The 14987-nt window shown below is 41.1% G+C and overlaps 1 protein-coding gene across 2 annotated transcripts in view; it reads right to left on the bottom strand.

The window, feature by feature from the left end:
- arhgap32b (Rho GTPase activating protein 32b) overlaps positions 1 to 13200 on the bottom strand; it is a 120768-nt gene extending 107568 nt beyond the window's left edge. Inside the window, exon 1 of one of the 2 annotated variants that reach the window (XM_076751109.1) lies at positions 12766 to 13200. The gene's annotated coding sequence lies outside the window, so the exon portion shown is untranslated. The remainder of the gene's footprint in view (positions 1 to 12765) is intronic. The other variant, XM_076751110.1, reaches the window with a different exon arrangement.
- Positions 13201 to 14987: the final 1787 nt, after the last annotated feature.

The following is a 14987-nucleotide window of genomic DNA, read 5'->3' as shown; positions in this document are numbered from 1 at the left end:
CCAAGCCTTGTCAGTGTCAGAGCTTTTGTTTTAGTAGCTTGATACATACAATATCAAGGGCAAGCCTATTTTGGACCTGCTTGGTATCCAATCCCTTTGGAATGTCCCATGGAAGTGAAGAAACGTGCAAAACCAGAGGATGTTAATTGAAGTAATCTCAGTATGCACACAAAGAAAAGACAAAGTAATCAAAGTATTACAAGTTCTCTTGAAAAAGCATAGAATAACAAATGTCTTTGAGTTTGAGGCCTGCAGGGCAAGAGAAGACTTCTGTTTCCTTCAATGGGAAAAAGAATTGGAGGGAAAAACAATGTGCTTCACTGACCAGACAGTTTAATGTTGTCTGCCACATGATAAGGAAGAGAAAAGCTCTGACTGCTGCCAATGACTGTTCTGCTCTGTTACAATAAAACCAACTGCTGTTAAACCACAACTGCACGGTCTGCAAACACTACTCGCATGGCATTTCAGACATGGATTCAAACATAGGAAACAGTACCATCACTGTCTAGGGATCAAGAAGCTGCAAACTCCGGAGGTAATTTAAGTGATAACATAATTCACTGTACCTTGGTTAACAATCCTTTTCATCGATGCAAAAAATAAATAAAAGAGGATGTGAGCCTGGACAATTGGACACGGAAGGTCTTCGTATTCTTCACATGAACTCAGTTGTACAAAGGCCACACTCAAGGGCGGGGCAACAGGTCTATCCTCATCAATGCCAGCCATGAGGAACTGTGCAAACAGGGATAACAACACTTTTGGACAGTGTCTTCTCAAAGTGCATTCACTGTGCTGCACAAAGTTGTATACGCAAAAAGTGATGTGAGCAGCTGTGTAAAAAATTGTGGTTTGACCCTGCCTTGTTTCACACTGCGTACACCTGGCCAATCACTATGTAAAGAGGGCATGGTTCACAGATTGTTTCAGAAAATCACAGAAAGCTGGTTCAGAGCCACACTTGTTTGAAATGCTGGCTTCATGATGCCTCTGCAGATGCAGCACAAGAAAAACAGACTGTTGTCACAGAAGACATCAGGAATACAGTAGAAAAAGCACAGATGTAAATAACAAAATGAATGACGGCTGAGTTACATGAGGCTGCTTCAGTCTCAGAGTCTTGATATGATACATGATGCTCACTGTCACAATGTCATGGCTTACTCCTTAAACTTGATGTTTCAATGCAATTTACTATAAAGAAACACAAAATGGAGGGCTTCAAGCAGCCTACAAATGAATGCAGTCAGGTTTCTCTGTGTCTGTCCCATACAGGAGCCTCGACAGACAACTTCACGGAGCACTGCCAAATTCAGCTGTCCACCACAGTGGACCATCAGGCATACTTAAGCTTGGTTTTAGTAATGGTCCTTGGAGACACTTTTATAAAGTTAATGCTGCTGTAATATTAAAAAAATACTTATATAAACAAATATGCTGTAATGTAATGTAATTTGGACACAAATGCAAGCCTCAAGGCAACCATAAAAACCTACCCAAATGTACTGTATCAACCCTTGAAATTATCTTAGAAGACCCGTCCTGCTCCAGAGAATGAGACACAAGTGACAAAGGTTTTACATTCATTGAGCTCTTTTTGGATGAATGGGCAGCATAAAAAGTTTCAAACAATCATGCTGAAAGTCTAGGGAAGAGAAGTATGGAGCTGGTCTCAGAATCTGTTTTGGAAGATAAGATGCACCACCACAGAAAGAAAACTGACATCAAGCCCCTGTGGGAATGGGAATTCCAAAGTGGACATCTTTTATGGGAAGCAGGAAATCCTTAATAACTGTTACTAAACTAAGTTTTACCTCACTCAGTTATCATGGTAAAAAGAGACTTTTCATGATAGTAAACAGACTAAGAAGACATGAAGATTACTAGCTTGTACAAATAAGGTATTGTCCTGTTGTGAAACAATAGATGAATTTGACCTTAATGCACTCAGACAACATGACACCCATCAACCTTATTAGCGGGATGGGAAAGGGGAAAAGGGGGAAAAGGGGGAAAAGGGGGGAAAAGGGGGGAAATGGGGGGGGGGGGGGGGGGTCCAAGTGTCCAATGAACGGCCTTTGTGAACGGTAAGTGTGACCCACTAGATAACTCCGCTTCAGGGGAAATTTTGCCTCATTGGGCCTTGGAGCCCCAGGGGTTTAGAGTGCTGTGGTGCTCAGGAGCTTGGCCTGGAAAAAGAAAAATCCGACTACAGTATGAACAAAACAATAAGAGCTAAAAGCAGACAAGCGTACCCTACATGTCTCTGTCATGCTGAACATGTGACCGCGCTACCCCATAAAAAAGAATATACCAAACATACTGAGTTTAAAATTTAACCCAGGATCCAAGGCTTTAGCAGTGTTTATGGAATGGGCCTCTGGGACTGTCACCTTAATCCCACTCGTGACAAACTTCCATCTGACATTTCTGACTCTATCTGCTCAGGAGGCTGAGGTCTTTTGGGGTGCGTGGGGCACTCCTAAAGACCTTCTATGACTCTGTTGTGACCTCTGCCATTTTCTGTGGTGTAGTCTGCTGGGGGAGCAGCATCACTACAGCTGACAGGAAGAGGCTGGACAAACTTATCAAGAAGGCCAGCTCTGTCCTGGGATGCCCTCTGGAACTGGTGGAGGAGGTGGGGGGGGGGAGGATGACAGCCAAGCTGTCCTCCATGACAGACAATGACTCCCACCCCCTCCAACACACACTCACTGCACTGAGGAGCTCCATCAGTGACAGGATGCTACATCCAAAGTGTGTGAAAGAGCGGTATCGCAGGTCATTCCTCCCTGCAGCTGTCAGACTGTACAATAAAAACTACTCCAAGTAATCAGTGCAATAGTCTGGACAATAAGCTGTGCAATAAAAACATGTACATAACAATCTGTAAATACGATCTACAATTTCTTACAATTTTTTTTTACAATTTCTTTCTTTTTATTTTTATTTAAATCCTCTCTCTTTTGTATATACTGTTTTGTTTCTAATCTGCATTGCACTTCTTATATTAATCTTTACTGATGCTGCTGTATTCTGAAATTTCCCCTCGCGGGACAAATAAAGGAATATTGATCTTGAAGATATCTTGCTAATCTTGTCAAGAAGAGGGCAGATTCTCAAAATATAGTTTCTATTCCTGATTCTAATGGGGTTAGATCGTTTGATACCAGAACCATTAATAAACACTTTGCATCATTTTATTCCAATCTACATAGTTCCGAACAGCCTGACAATGCCCTGACCCTGATGCGTCAATTTTTTGCAGATTTGAGACTCCCCAAATCTACGGAGGATCAAAAATCACAACTTTTAGTTTTATAAGGAGTTTAGTAATATTCTTTTAGACCTTCTGCTGTTTATGCTTAATCATTTGTTTGAAAATGGGATCCTACCTCAATTCCTTAGGGAGGCCAACATTTCTCTCATCCTTAAAAAAGGAAAATGCCCGGATAGCTGCGCCTCTTACAGGCCGGTAGCCCTACTTAACTCTACCCAAAAACTGCTCTCCAAAATCTTGGCCTTACGCCTAGAGAAGCTGCTGCCTCAGATTGTCTAGGAGGACCAAACCGGTTTTGTCAAGGGCCAGGACTCCTGTGATAATGTAAGGAGTAGTGCTGGGCAGTATGCCCAAAAATTCACGGTATTTTTCAAAATTATAACGATTTCACGGTACATGACGGTATTTTTTTTTTTTTTTTTCTTTCATCTGGAAGACAGATGTTTTAACACAGGTCTGCCCAGACGCTCATTTGGGGGATCCGGGTAGAGTACCGTTATCTCATCCAAGCATACGGAGAAACTCCTCTGTTGAAAACATTTTTCAGCCTTTTTTCTGCTTGCTGTTGTTCTTATTTCTCATAAATAGACGAAATGCAAATAAATCAGTAAAATAACACCTCGGAGTTGGTCAGCAGGGTCCTCTGTGAGCGCTCTGCCCATTCATGTGTAAATGAGATGGAGTGGTGAAACTAACTGCGCAGTTACACTGGTCAATAGCTCAGCTACCCATTGGTCAATTTGATGAGCGACACCTCTATCAACCAGTCAGAGTCAAGAGATTCAAGGGGCAGTGCTCAATTTCACCATAGTAACACCAATGACAATCCAGAAGGAAGTAACCCCAGAGATTGTACATTGCATGAAGAGCGCTCCCTCCACTCTAGAAACCCCTTCCTCTTTATGTTAACAACCAGGATCTTCGTGATTGATCTCAAACTAACACAGAATCATAGGAGGAGACATTAGCAGCGTTTTTTTTCGCTGGAATATATCTTTTGACCACAAAACAGCAAAGGTAAGACATACTCTATGATTTGGTGAAGCTTTTTTCTGCTACTGTTTGCCTGCTAGCTTCCCCAGTTTCCGTCGCACAGTGAGGAGACAGACATCTCCGTGATCATCATGATCGTCTGAACGGCATGCATCTCACGCTGCCCCCTGTACAGGCAGTGCTCGTATTGAACAAGTACAAATCGGCAATTGTAAATTGGCTGAAGTATTTTCTGCTCCGTATTTCATACATGGGATCCACTGTCTTCATCATCTGCCTGAAGCCTTCTTTTTCTACTGTGTTAAGCGGGACCATGTCTTTGGCTAGGTGGACAGATAGAGGTGGATAGAGTTTGTAATCTCGATCCACCGATAACCCTTTTTCTGTCATAGGGAGTCCCTCTAGCAAACGCGTCTTGAAGTGACATTTGGCTCGGTTTTTCTTTTGCTTTTCCCATATTACCTGCTGATGTGGAGCACACTGATCTTAACTTCATATACTCTTGATATTCCAAGACATGCTTGCGGCTGAGGTGGTGGAGTAAATTGCTTGTGTTGCACTGTTTTTATAGAGCCCTGAACTCCAAATCTCCTCTTACCCCTCAAACCACTAAGCAAGCTTGGGAGAAAGATTTAGGCGATGCTATAGATGATGCTGACTGGCAGGAAGTCTGGTCTCAGGCTATGAACATTTTTGTGTGTAACCCAACCAAGTCCATACAGTTAAGAATTGTACATTGCATGCATGTAACACCTGTTGTCAAGAACAAAATGGATGTTAATACTTCCCTGCTTTACTGGAAATGTAATTCTGACACTGGTGATCATGTTCACTGCCTCTGGTCATGTGTAAAGTTACAAAGGTATTGGTGTGGTATTGTGAATGAACTGTCTGCTATCTTTGGTGTCTCAATACGGATGGACCCTATGTGCCTTATACTTGGTCTCCCGGATGGTCAGATTACTGACAGTAATCACAGGACACTCTTCAATATACTGACTTTTGCTGCTAGAATGCTGCCCCAACAAAAAAAAATGGCACAACATTATTATGGACTGCATTCCTACTGAATACATCACATGCATGCTTCACCCCAAAATAGATGTTTTCTATAAGGTCTGGGACCCTTACTTGCATTATATTGGGCCCACGCTGTCATCTTCCTTGCTACGTGGATTCCCCAGATCAGCTTAGCCTGTCATTGTGACTTTGTTATAAGTGCTCACTATCTAACAAGCACCTTGTAGCCTTGCTATGTTTGTATTGGCTGACATCTGGATACTGCCTTGTTCTGCTATGGGGAAATGAAAGGGAGAAGGCAGGACGGTAAATATGCCCACTGTTATTTATTTTTATTTTATATTTTCTATACCCACATGCTCACATTCTGCCTTTTTTTGTCGCATCTGAGCAGTTCTGTATGTTCTGTGTTTTGTGAAAACAAAAATGGAAATAAAAATATTAACAAAAAAATAATAATAATTAACCTAGGAACTATTTTGCTAACCTTTATTTCAGTCAGTCAAACAATCCTGAAAGATTGTGGTGTCACTTAAGAGGTTGAACCATAGGCCAGTGTGATGGTTTTATAAGTTTTTATGTCTTCAAACTATATGAATTCTTCTCATGTTAGGTGACAGTGAGAACAACCACTGTCTAGAATGTGTTTGCATCAGCTGAATGTCAGCTCTCCATTGAGTGTAGCCTCTAATAGCATGGCAGACTCATGGAGACAGATTAGACAGCTGACATTGATCATTTATTGGAAAACAACACATCTAGTGCTGTAGCAGTAGGTGGTTCACAGATATGGGGACCCTGTCGTGATTTAAATCTTGGCATGGCTTTAATAATACATTTGAGACACATCTTTATTAAATTTTATGCTCGTCTGCCTTCATCAGACTGCTCTGGATACACAGAAAGAAAAGACACTGAGAGAGGGGAGGGGTGAGGGGTCACTCACTGAACCTGAACCCAGGACATCGCAGCTGCTCACATATTCAAATTAACAAGTGTAATAATAATTGACAGCAGTGATGTCATCACCTCATGAGCTCTGAAGCCAAAATTCTGAAAGATGCTGAAAGGACATATAAGACTATGATAACAGTGGTACAATTACCATTAAATTTCAAAGTAATTTTGGAAACACACAGGTCCCCGACTTCACAAACAAGTAAACAAAAGAAGACCTCTGACTTATTACTGTAAATTTTGTCTGATGAAATGACAACTGTTTGACTATTGTGTCCGATGTAGGTAATTAGCCAGCTAAATAATATAAACTCAGTGAGCGAGTTAAAAACTCTGTCTGGCTGATTTTTTTTATGTTTCCATAAGACCAAACCCTGTCAAGAGGTCTTAAATGTGCATATAATGGCTACATACGTGATATAATGCAAAACACTGAGGTAAAAGTTACATGTCGCGGGCAGCAATAGCAGCATCTTCATCGGCTGAAGGCAGAAAGTTGTGGAGCAGCACTGATCTTATTTCACTGGATGGAAACAAGACTATTGTTAGTGCCAGTCCTTGTATTATGGTATAGTATTAAAATATAATGTTTTATAAACTAAAATAAATGTAAATGTTATTTATTTGAACACAACCATGTATAGATGCTTATGCTTATTAGTTTCAAATAAGATATTTGACTCATACAAGAGAAAGGGATTTGAGAATGAGAACTAATTAACCAATGAGTTTGGTAAACGTAACATTGTCTCAATTAATGACTTAGGTGGTGATAGAGTTGCTAACTTTACCTCAAATGCTGATAACCATACCACCCAGGTCAGACTCCCACACAGTGGATGCTCCAATCCTGAACAGTTCTGGAACCAGTAACCCCAGAAAATGATGTAGTTTGCAAATGTTATGCCCCTTGGCCTCTGCAGTAACAATGGGTTCAGGTACTACCATAGGTAGTAAGCTAGTTAGCCAGATATGTAAATGTTTATGCTCACATTAGAGCAGACAAACACACTGTTTAATCCATTCTTTATATTCTAGCTTTAGCATTTTTGGGGTTTTGGAAAAGTCATTAATACAGGATGCCACTCTAAACTCTTCCTATACAGAGTATCTCTCTTACAACAGGTACAGCTATACCACAATTCCGAATATCACCTTATTTTTGTATCTCCAGGAAAAAAAAAGAGTTTGTGCTGACAGAAAATAGTAGACGCAGATCTCTGAATTCAGGTACCAACTAACTAACTACTGAACGTCAACACTTTTGGTCAGACAGTGAACTAAACTTTCAGCTATGTGGCTTCCTTAAATGCATCCAAGAAGTTTCATACAATTTGTTGCCAAAAACAGTCTTGAATGACAACTCGATCTGATCTCATTATCCTCTGCTGGGCCATTGTGAGAATACCCTGGCAACTCACTAATCAGTGCCCATGTCAATGCCAGGATTGTTTACGGGGGAATGGAATCTTCTTTGGGAATGTCACAGCATCCTCAGAGGCCTGTGACTATGCACTGAGCTTAGAGCTAGATGCTTTTTCACACTAAGAGTCTGCGGCTCTGTGTATGTGTGGGACAAGGCCTGAGGATGGCAGCGTATGCATTACGCATAATTAATGAACATGCGGAAAGGAATCACAATGGCTGCTCAGCCGCACACAATGCGTCAGTATCTAAGGCTGGGGTCAGAGGTCATGTCTGGCTGTGCGTGGCCGCCGAGGACGACGACAAACAAGGAGACCTTTGAGAGTGCAGGAGATTTCATGTACATAACAAGAAAACAAAAAAAAGCGGTTGGTTGTGTAACAGGAGACAGGAGAATCAGTCGGCACAAAGTATTCAATTTTGTTTGATTTAAACAAATACTACTTATTTCAGTATCATCTATTTGTTTGGATGTAACCTGACACTCCTCCTTATGTAATTTACTTGGTATCTGAAAGCTCTGTAAACATATTAACCCAAAATTTAGCTGCACGTTGTGACTGCAAGTTGATAAAAAAGGTATTATGTTATCCTCAAGGACATCACATTATTTAGCAACCTGAGTGGAATGACTAATCCTTAATGGATGCAAAAGCAGCATCCCTGTTCAAAAGAAAGATGGCAACAGACTATTTACTGGTCAGACACAACTGACGCAAAACAGCAGGTCAACACCGAAAACTGACATCCCACTTCAGTTTTTACAGAATTAGCATCCCTCTGTGCTTCTTAATGAACTTTGAACAAGATTAGCAGTCTAAAGCAACACTAGGGTGTGGCACGGTGGCATGGTGGTAACACTGTCGCCTCACAGCTAGAAGGTCCTGGGTTCGAATCTCAAGGAAAAAGGGCCTTTCTGTGTGGAGTTTGCTTGTTCTCCCTGTGTTCACCTGGGGTACCCTCCATAAAAATACCCCCCCACAACCGGGCGCAGGTTGGATGGCAGCCCACCCCTCCTGGTCTGCTGCGGAGGAAGGACGACCACGATGGGTTAAAGGCGGAAGACAAATTTCACCATGGCGTGGCGTGTGTGTGCATGGATGTATCTGTGTGACAAATAAAGGGGACTGTCCCTCTGATTCTTCTTCTTCTTCTTAGCAGCTCTGTTTACCATCTTAGTTTAGAGTGTTAGCATGCTAACATTTGCTAATAAGCACTAAACACAAAGTCCGCCTGAGGCAATGTAATTTGTTTTGCAGATATTTGGTCAGAAGGGCATATAAAAGTAAAGTAACGGACAAATTAAAATTCTGACCTGACGGAACATGCAGAGAAATTAAAGGATTGAATTATTACCATTCATCCTGTGGGGGACATGAATGTCCTCCTGACTACCAGTAGTTCAAATTTGTCCTCTGTGGAGGACATTTGAAAACCTCACACCCACTGCATTCTACTGAATTAACTCCTTTTGCTATCTACAGATAACATTTAGGGCTTTTCAATGATACCAAATGTGAAGGGGTTGGGCTTTGGTACCTTTCTCTTTCTCTTTAAGGAAAATGGCATCCATTAGTGCAATAAAAAGCAGAGGATGACCTAAGTCAGAAAGACTTGTCCTTTGGGGACCGAGAAATTCATGACAATCCACCAACAGATTTTTAAATATTTCAGTCTGGAACAAAGTAATGGACGTATAGAGGTGCTACCCATACAGCCATGCTGCTAGCTTGGCTAAAGTCTGCTGCAGATGAAGTATTTGAAAAAGGCTTTGAGTAGTTATTATTCTCTAGGTAGGTAGGTATGTTCAGGCCACTGAATAGAATCACTGATGCACCTTAGGCAAGTTTCGCAGTCTGTTTCTCTGCCACTCTTAATATGTCTTCTTCACTACTGGAATGTAAATTGTTGTATTTTGTCTGCCTTTCACTTGTCCACTGATACAAAACCTTAGCTCAGACTCCAATGCAACAGCTTAACTTGTGTGACAAATGTGCTGCAGTCTCCAAGATTTGCGCCAGCGATAAACAGTTACAACTACTCATACCCTCTGTTTGTTAAGATATGGCTAATCCTGAAGTTACCACAGCAGTGAATCTGAAATTGTCAGTCTTATCTATTCCACCACAGAGTGTGTTATTTCAGCTGCAGCCAGCTGTCCAAGCTTGTGGCAGTGGCATAAGCTTTGCTCATTTGCTTCTATCTAGTACCTTACTTTGGAAATGTGAACAGTCTTGTTAGGAAAATTCATTTAATTTCACAGTAGCCACAAATGAAACAATGTGTCATATTTTATTAAGGAATAAACCATACTCCTCCTCTACAGACCCAATTTAAAGCAAAAAAGTGCTGAAATCCACAACAAAGACCGATTAAACAGCTTTCAATCAACAGCTGTCTGTTATGTACTTTATGCAATGAGACAGAGTGTTTTAGAGCCAAATAAATCAGAATTTATGCTCCGTCCTCTGTTCACTAAGACGGCTGTTACACTGAGACTCTGTAGGTAAACAAATTGTTGAGACGAGGCCAAACAGTTCCCTCTCAACCTCTATATCATTTAAATGAAGTCACATTAATCTGCCGCACCAAATTGAATAGACTGAGTAGAGGAGCCAGTTTGCTGGCAGTAATCACCTGATACAATGGCCTCTAAGAGTTGGAAGACATGGCAACTTGAAATTTCATGTATTTTTCAAGTGGTTTTGAATAGAAATGTTTCTGTGGTATATATCAGATGAAAAAAGGTAGTGTTTAATTAGGCAAAATATTCAAAAGCCATTTCTTGAGTAATTTAGGCTCTAGAATGTCTGCTATATCTATCTAGCTGGAAAACTTCTCCAGCTATGTTTTCAGTTAAAATGAATCATCTTGCTCTGATGCCCTGTCAGCTAAGAACAGAATATGTATCAAAATTGCAATTACAGCATCATTGCACATGAATCATTGTCTAAATCTTCAAATAAAAGTCAGTATTGTTAAACTCCAATAAAAGAAGAACTATTTGTTATTTATTATTTATTTAAATAACTCACTGAATGGTGCAAGTCTCAGACCCCAAATTACCTCTATTGTTATTTCTATACAACTGCGTACAAAAGAAATGAAGTTATAATTGACATGAAAATTTATTGTTATGATAATTGTGGTTAGCTACATCAGCAACCCTCATGACAAGTGGCCTGTACTTCATAAGGTCAACACACACTGATATAACATTCATACTGATCAATGACCCACTTGGTCAAAGGTCTCACCAGTGTAACATTAGATTTCATTAAAAACACCAGAAAGAATCAAATTTCTGCCCAGAAATTAACAGCTCCCCTTCGAACACTATATTGTTGACAGAAATTATGGATTTTGCAACAAAGTACGTAACGGTTTAGCCTTTTTATCCCTCATAGTGCGAGTAAGGGTTGTGAAAATTAAAGTGAAAACTGTAAAATACAAACCAGAGTCAAGCGGGGTTATTTCTTGAGAGAGGAAATGATAAACTAGAGAAGAGGGCTACAAAATAACATCAAGCACCAACATGCTAGGAGCACGCACAGTTGTACAAATGCAGATAAGACATTACTGTGTTTGTAGTCACACATATGTGCATGCGTACACACACGCACGCACACGCACGCACACGCACACAAGCTCAGGTATGTTTCCTGATGCTCCACTGAACTGTGACCCTCAACAGCAAAATACATAATGAACCATGACTTGTAAACTGTTCAACCCCTGTCACGGTCGAGGCAGAAATGTAATAGGTTTTAGAGGAGTGTTGCTAGAACTAATTAGTCATGCTGACCAGAAAATGTTGCACAAGGGAGAGGATTGGAAAACACTCAGTCCTCCTGAGAAAACTATGCTCAAAGTGCCCCTTAGCAAGGCATTAAGGAGCCAAACACTCCACTGGAGATGATTCTCAATGGTATAGCCATGCTGTTGCCGTGCTGTGCAGCAAGGATATGAACAACATGAATATCCTTCCTTGTTTGTAGTTGGTTTGCCTGGTTAAATAAGAATTAAAGGCTTTTATGCATATCTGATTGCATCCTAATCTAACACAGGGAGTGAAGCATCAGAAGACCACTGGAACTGTGGATCAAACAACTTATTGGGGAGTGGGTAGCTTTTAAGAGTCCCTCCTGGATCAGACCAATTTAGGATTCAACATTTCATATCAAATTATTGTGCAAGAGAATGCCAAATAGAAAAACCAGACCTATCTTTTCTGATAGAAGCAGTAGGGCCACTACAGTATCATAAATGAAACAAGTGTCACCCTGTCAGTAAAGCTGCTAATGTTAGGATAGTTTACCACGAAATAGCAAATCAATAGTTTGCAGCCAGACTGGCACAAACTAGTTAGATTTCATCATACCAGCTCATCATATCTCACACATGCACTTCTCAAGCGTGGAGGACCCCATAAACCACACTCAGTTAAAAATCTAGGAGTTAAATGTTTTCTTCGTTTGATGTTCAGCAATAGCTAAAAAGACAACCGATAATCTCTCATGACTCGACATGGTCTCCAGGTGATCCACCAACTGAACAGAGTACATATATATAAAACTTCTAATATCAGTTCTTGGGGTTTTAAATCGAGTTGGTAATTGTTGCTTGTACAGCCGAACAAGAATAAAATATTAAATATTACTCAATCGCTATTTTGTGGATCTTGTAAGAGGAGCGTTGAACTCAAAGTAGCGTTAAATTGCCACATTTTTGAATGGGGTTCTGTACACAAATCTCTTACAACGGAGGGATCCGATTAGACAACTCCATGCATGCCACGACTAGCTGAGGAGACGTTATTCTCGCTTAGGCCAGTACCCCCTTTACAAACGCCACCCCCTCTCCCTCTCTCACTCACTCTCTCTCATACTGACTGAGACACTGAGACACACACACACACACACACACACACACGCTCGCCGTCTAACATTAACGTAAGCAGATCTCACTGTCTGGCCGCTAAACACCAACTACAGACCGACATAACGTTGTCTAACAAGGCAGTGTGAAAGACTGCAAAACACACCACGTGCAGGTAGCATGAACGTGCCAAATTAAAGTACAAGTACCTGTGTTTTGTGGTCGAGGCTGTGGTCGCTGACCACCGATGGTTTGTGAGATGAGCTTAGCTTTCGCTGTCTCCGTCTGGCGCCTCACCGCTGTGAAATTCCCTCATCACAGCTTAACCCAGCAGACACAAACACGTCAGGCAGAAAGTATTTCAGAATATTTTTCACTTACTCTCCGAGCTGAAGGAAACCGCGCCAGTGGTATTCACTGTGAGGTTAACGTTACCCCTAAACAAAAAAAAAAGGCTCCCCCGGGACAACACGGCTCCCAGGCAGCGTTGACTCAATAGCTGCTCTCTTCAGTTCTGGGGACAATTAACGTCCTCCAGAAATTCCCTCCCTTTCGAAATAAAAGTCCGAATATAGTCGTCTTTCGCCGGAGTCTGAGGACGCTATTTCCAGGTTAAAACTTGTCAAGAGGCTCTACACCGTGTGCAACTCAATGGAGAGCACACCTCGTAGCGGATCCTGACTGGAGCAGACGAGCAGCGCTATCTCTGTGCTGCCTTCATGTGCTGTCGGATAAATGACCACGAACCTTTCAAACAGCTGAGAGTATTAGACAAGTGAAAGAGCAGTTTGCGATTGTACTTCAGTTGCCAAGACCTGGACTTTTAGGAACACCTCTGGCTGTGAATGAAAATTATTGAGACTATGAAAGTCGCATAATGAGTTAATTTAACAATGCTTAGATAGCTCAGCTGAAGACAATTTTTCCCCCCCATTCATGCTGCATCTCTAACATAAAAGATCTTACAAGAATTACATTTCTGAAACAAAGCAAAAATCACTTTCTAACTTCTTTTTCTAAAATAAATAAATAAATCAGGGTCAGTTTTTGCCAGCTAAAACCAAGATAAGCAAATGGATGGATTTGTAGTTCTGAAATATGCAATTAACTAGCCAAGTTATTAGTCTAATGCTAAGCTAATCTGCAATGACTCACCACTCTTGAGGTGTAGCCAGTAAACTTATCTTTAAAATACAAGGTCAATGAAATCACCAATATTTTCAAAGCCCAATTTGCGGTTTTGACGTTTAGTTGAGTAAACCCAAATAATGGTCAATAACAAGCTAAATTTAGCATAGAAATGTGCCATATGAAGCCATAGTTTGTCAAGCTGTGCAAAGGCTGTGTTGAACATGCTTGAATGCTTATGGCCAGGGGCTTTTCACATCCAGTTTGGCTACCTGATGGCACATTATACCACTTAAAATACTGTAAACAAGGCAAGAAATATGTGTTAATTTTAAAGTTAGAAGGAACACAGGAGGTGCACATGAAGGCATTGTAGAAATAATGCAACAATGCAAAAATGCAACAAAAGTGGGGAACTCTTAATGAAACTGTAAGAGCCAAACAGGGGCATAAATATTTCTCTAAAAGCTAGTAAGTGGATCTTGAGGGATTTTTTTCCCCCTCAAGTTTGAACTTTCACACTCAAGGAAGACTCTTGGCTTTCTTTACAAACCTAATGTAAAGGTATTTCAGAGTCTTTCCTTAAGATAAGCCAGTAGAGTGGTAGCATATACTGTCAGAGAGCAAAAATTCACTATCTTTATCTCTATCTGTAACAATTGTTTAGCATCACAGTATGTGGGTGCAGAGCAGCCTGGATGAATGAAAGATAACTAGCACTTTTCTCTCAGTGCTTACATGGTACAGCTTGGCTGCATTAACGCATTTATTTTTCCCAAACAGTTTAGTGTTTGCAGTGGCTTGTTCAGGCATGATGCAAAAACAGCTGGTGTAGACTGTCAGATGAACCATTTACCTCCATACTGCCTACAAGTTAGCACATCATTTCAACACAAACAACTAACAAGAAACGTGTCAATTAACCCAGAGAAAAAAGATTCAACATTGTTATGAAATGTAATGATCCATCCATCCATTTCCACCCGCTTATCCGGGGCCGGGTCGCGGGGGCAGCAGTCTAAGCAGGGACGCCCAAACTTCCCTCTCCCCGGACACTTCCTCCAGCTCATCCGGGGGGACCCCGAGGCGTTCCCAGGCCAGCCGAGAGACATAGTCACTCCAGCGTGTCCTGGGTCTTCCCCGGGGCCATGAAATGTAAGAGATCTTCTAATCATAGATATGAGAAGTGAAAGAATTTTGAGCTGCTTCAGTCACATGCGTATATAGGTACTGTACAGAAGCAATGTGATCTTCTGAAAGCAATGTGCTTCTCTTCAGAGGGGGATTCAAAGAGAGAACTGAG

The sequence above is a fragment of the Chaetodon auriga genome, chromosome 15 (assembly GCF_051107435.1).
Source record: "Chaetodon auriga isolate fChaAug3 chromosome 15, fChaAug3.hap1, whole genome shotgun sequence".
Lineage (NCBI taxonomy): Eukaryota > Metazoa > Chordata > Actinopteri > Chaetodontiformes > Chaetodontidae > Chaetodon > Chaetodon auriga.
This window is presented reverse-complemented; position numbering and strand designations above follow the sequence as displayed.